Here is a 5990-nt window from a genome sequence, read left to right as displayed (position 1 = left end):
CCTTCATTAAGCTGTGAGCCTCTCCCTTGCATATAAGATACTTTGTTTGATAACTTTTTACACTTTCATCTCCCAAAACCATCATTACATCCTCCTTTGGCAAATGCTCATTGCAGAATTTACTACAAAGATCATATAACTAATCCAATAAATTAAGCCTTTCTCGATCATTTTAGTTATAAAATGTAATGGATCCTAAAATTACATGCAATCATCACTTAACTTTTTTTATGAATATTACAATTTTAAGTTTGATTTTTTTATACATTCTCTTAAAAAAAATTTAAAATTAAAAAAATTATTGAAATTTCAATAAAAACTCTTTTACACGAGGATATCCCAAGTTATTAACTATATAAATTTGTTATACTTTAATCTCAATAATATCCAATCATCATGGACTCATTATATCACAAAATCAAAATATCTCATCCATCACCTTTCATTACAAATAAAATTATCACAAATTAGTATATTATAATCACAAAACTAAAAATTATGACACAATAAAATGAACTAATAAGTCATTATAAGTTTATATAATCGATCAAATATAAATTAGATAATTTTCAAGACAATTATCACTTAATTACAGAATCCATGATAATATAAAAAAATATTTATTATATATTCATTTAAAATTATCAAAAAGTCATTCTAGCTAGTTATAAATAATAAATAATTGTAGGTCATGTAAATTATTAAACAAGCAAAACATATAAAATAATGCAATCAAGTTGTAAATTCAACATAATCAACAATTTCTTAGTAATAGTCAATATAAGGTGGTCAATTCCAATCAACTTACATTAGTCATTCAAGAATATTGTCTCTCATTCTAATGATAATTAAAATTATAAAATTTAGTTTCAAGTGATTATTTTCTTTCAAAGCTAAAATACAAAACTAGATTCTTTTTATCAAAGAAAGGAAACTCAATTAAGCTTTTAACACATCTAAAATATTAAATATTTTTGTGCATGAGCTTCACAATCAACAAAACATTCCATTCACCTTCTCATCATTCAAACAAGTATTCTCCTTTTATTTATATGTTACAATATCATTAGTTTTGGCCTTATAAAGTTTATCAATCCCACTTATGTTTTATTCAAAATAACCAAAGCTACTTCATTGAAAACATATGCATTAATGTAATTTACAATTATACTACTTTTTATATACTACAATTATTTTTTATCAATTATTTATTCTATGACAGGCAATATCACCTCTTTTTTTATCATAATTTATTCTTGAAATTTTAATCATCTCTCTCTTACATGAAAAATCACAAAGTGCACATTAGTTCTTCATCTTTAGAAATATCAACCCTTTTTAATTGAAATATCAACCCTTTTTAATTGTAATTTCTCAGCATTATAATATTTCAATCACACTTTATATTATAACTAAATTCTTTTAAAACCATTTTCCTCACACAATTTTACATTAATTCACCACGATTTCACTTAACCACACACAATTTTATTACAAGAAATTATGTCTTTTATTGGCTGACTATTAAGCCTTTAAGAACCTTATGATTTTTTTATTATTTTTTTCTAATTTAGCATCCAATATAACCTAACCTAACCTAACCTAATTTAAGTTATAATTTATATAATAAACATTTTGTTACAGTTTTGAGATAGAAAAACATTATTGTAACCCAATTTTGGCCTACTGGTTTTCTTAATTTAATTTTACATGGTTAAGATGTAAAATTAAAAGACTCGAGATTTATTTTGATGAAAAGTGTGATTTGTCAACTTGTGTGAAAACTAAGGACTATAATGTACTCTTTTCATTTTATCCTTATTTTCAAGATAATCCTTATCTTCAAGATAATGATAATCATCCATTTTCAAATTTAATTTTTAATTAAATTCAAACTTTTAAAAAAAGAATGAGTTTGATCGAAACTTTATTTCTCACACGTAAAGGGACTCTAACACTATAAATACAAACCTCAGTGTATGCAAAAAAAGATAATTATTGAGAAACTCTAAAAAAGAAATCTCAAAAGAAGGTCATTACTCGAAACTCTAAAAGAGAGAAACATAAAAGAAAGGTAGGGGGGCGGCGAACCCTATGCTAGCTACTACCTCTTTTAACCTTTTTTTTAGCACAGTCTTCATCGACTTCGCCTCTAGTAGCCGCACGCCCAGGTAAGTTTTTTTCCTTGCTAAAATAATTAACTGGTTATTGTTGAATGCATGCATGAACCTTTCACGTATGGTTAGGCTATATCCAATTAAAAAAAAGAAGAGTGAGTCAGGTCTAGACTTTAGGCCTAGCATACTCAAACTGTATTTGTTAAGGATGTGCTTAGAAAAACACACATTTATATCTTGACCATAATTTTTATGTCAATTCTAATTTGATATTTGACCATATGAACCTCTTTTTGATAACAAAAAATTTTAAAAATATTTAGGGCCTTTGTTGATTTATTTGTGGGCCCTTTACCCTTTGTTTTATTTTTTTTCTTCTATTTTATTTTTGTAAATGTGCTCAAACTGTGGATTATTACTGTTAAACACAAATATGTGGTGTAATTTTTTTTTTTTACTTCCATCTAAAATGGAAAAATAATAATAAAGGATAAATAAGAAAAAATAACATAAAAAATATCTTTTTCAAATTTATTTTTTATGAAAACATTCACCGACGCCGAATTCAGGAGTATCATATGTTTTGGATTTGTGCGATGTTTAATAATGTAGAGTTGAAAATATTCGTAGGAATAATTAACTGGCATTAGAGTCAGGAACATGAAAGAAAGAATATAAAAAAAAAAGAAAAAAATTCTTAGCAATTTTAGACAAAATCAGCAATGCAACCTGCCTTAAATAAAACCTTTAAAGGATAATATCATTTTTCTTGGCGTAATCAATCCCAAACTATAAAATTTCTATTGATTAATTAGGGTTTTAGTAACCATAATACTAGGTAATAACTCATTAAATAAGACCTTTTTCCCTAAAAAAATAAGATGTCAGATATATATTCTTTTTCAAATCAAGAGATATATTTTTAATTTGTCGCCGCAATGTTCACGTGTAACAAACATATGTAATGAAAACAACTCAATCATATTTATTTTTTTAATTTAAAAAATATAAATTTACTATAAAACTGTTCTAAATACAAAATTATTTTATATTCACATATTTTTTTAATTAAATATGTTTTTGTATCTATTTTTTCTATCTTAGAATGCTAACTAAACATCAATATAAAACTTTTAAATCCAGATAATTTGTCTTCTCTCTTATCTAGTATTATCATTTTCTTTTTTAATGTTTAAAGTGTGTTTAATATTGTAGTCACGCGTGTTTTTAAAAAATATTTTTAACTTAAAAATTATTAATATAATTTTTTTTATTTTTTATATTAGTAAATTAAAATTATAGAAATAATAATATAATACAATTAAAATAAAAGTGAAATAATTAATACAAATGTCCAAACACCTTAAAATATATAATTCAAATAAAAATTTATACATGGTTTAAATAACTTAAAAATACAAAAAGCAAAAAAAAAATTAAACAAATATATTTTGTTGATAGAGTTTGAGAACATTTTATTAAGGACAAGTCCTGAAACATACTGCATGCAACTAGTAAGATAATACAACATTCTAAGGTATGTCACCAACTTCAAAAAGAAATTAATAAAGACCAATACAGTAAACCCGTGACAATGAGAGCAAAAACATACAAAATAACATCAATTTAATTTCATGCCACCTCACCTTCCACCTTTTTCATGTTAGTAACAAATCCTAGAAATAATGTACAAATATCCCATCAAGCAAGACATGTATATTTTTATCTCTATGAATCCTTGTCGTCTTTCTTTGTCTCTCTTTATAGTTAACGAATGGTTAGTTTAAAACACAGTATTCCACACAAGATCTGTCTTTAATACTAAATTGCGCATCCTCTTGACACGTCCAGTTCCCGTCTGAGCATCGGGCAAGTCCGTTACCGTTTCATTTCCCTCATAAATTCCTTGTCCCCGTTATGTCCCACCTCCTTGCCTTGTATTAATTAGAATGCTCTAGAATATCTATTAGATTGGTTGCTGGTGTGACCCCAATGGCTGCCTAAATATCTCAAACCAGGAAAAACATATTTAGGAAACACTTATATTTTCAACGAAGTATGATTAGTTTAATAGCTACATTAAATTTTGATTAATTTAATAATATAATAAAAATGTAAGATAATTTTTTTAATAATAATATTAAATAATATTATTAAAAAAAAAGATAATTAGATTTCAATCATGTTAACTTTTCAATTGATAGTCCATGTTATCAGCCTAGAAGTATTATATATAAAACAATTATAAAAATTAAAATTACATAAAAACCTAAATAAAAAATTAAAAAAATAAGGGTGAAAATCACAAAAATAAATCAAAGGGTAATAACAAATTTTTAATTTGAGATTTAAATTAAAAATAATAAAAACATTAAAAAACAAAAATCAAAACAATGAAGATCAAAATAAAAAATAAATTATAAACTTGAATTAAATGATAAAATTAAAAATAAAAAAATTTACTAAATAATCAAGGAAAAAAAATAAGAAATGATAAAAATATTAATTAAATCTAATTAAAACATCAAAATATAATAAAAAAATTTAACATATAAAATTTCTCAACATATTGTTTTACATAAAAAAGCCCTAAAAATAAATTAAAAAGTTTATGTATGCATTGAACTAAACAAATTAATAATTATTATCTAAATAAATGGAAAAAGTTTAACAAAAATAAAATTGAAAAACAAAAAATAATAATTAAAATTCAATAAAAAAAAGAGAAGATGGGTATACTTTTTAAGAAAAAGAGAGATACCTACACAATTTAATAAAAAACAAGGGAGTGGTGTCTGATGTTAGGAATGGCAAGCAAGAAGGATTATGATGTTTGGGTTAAAAATCATGCTGAAAGATGAGACGAAAAGGCAATGATGACAATCTTTCAAAATCTTTTTGGGCCCCCCCAGCTCACTGATCAGCCTTCAAGTGCAATGGTTTTTTTTTTTTTTTTTAAATTTTCTTAAGGGATCAGGCGACAAGCTGGTTTTTTCCCTTGGGATAACTCAGGTAGTTACAAACAAGCAAATCAGACGTTTGAAAGATGTATATTTGATTTTATTTGGTCTCCAAACCTAATGAATCCAGATGAAGACTTGGGAAAAAGCAAAGAAAAACAGTTTTTTTTTTTTAAAAAAAAGAAAGCGAAAATGGCCTCAAGAGAGGAAGTTGTGTGCAAATCTTTCTATTGGAGTCAACTTAAAAGTTTTAATAAAATTTCACATTTAAAATTATTTAAAATATTAAGAATTGAATTTTAAATGAAATTCAAATTTCTGAAAGTAATACAAAAAAAAATCAGAAGGTAACTCCACTTATAATTCCAAAAAACAGAAGAAAAAATTAATACTCAACTAAATTTATCAAAATACTCATCTATTTATCTTTTTTTTAATTTTTTTGAAGAAATAAAATAAAAGTAATGAGGATAATAAAGAAAATAAAATAATTTAAATTATATCTTTTTTAAATATGTAAATTCAATTTATTTACATTTAAATTCAAAATAAACACTATAATTAAATATATTAATTCCAAACAACTCATCAAAGAAATGCTATCTCTCAACTTATTTTGAGCCAATAACATAAAATAAATAAATAAATTTGAGTTAGTTGTAAGTTTTAAATTAAGAATTATTTATCCTAATCCTCAATAACAATTAATATTACATCAGATCATTGACTTGTTTTATAAAAAATTTTGAACATAAATAAATATTTATATTTTATTAAAGTGTTTTATGATAGAAAAAAATTAAAATAAGTATATGTTAATTATTATGTGATTGACTTTACTTAATAGTTCAATAAAAAGTCCATGCTTTTCCTTTTCAATGCAAGTTTTTGTTTGTTTGTTTGTTTGTTTTAA

The sequence above is a fragment of the Populus euphratica genome, unplaced genomic scaffold, assembly GCF_000495115.2.
Source record: "Populus euphratica unplaced genomic scaffold, PopEup_1.0 scaffold588.1, whole genome shotgun sequence".
NCBI classification, from domain to species: Eukaryota; Viridiplantae; Streptophyta; class Magnoliopsida; order Malpighiales; family Salicaceae; genus Populus; species Populus euphratica.
This window is presented reverse-complemented; position numbering follows the sequence as displayed.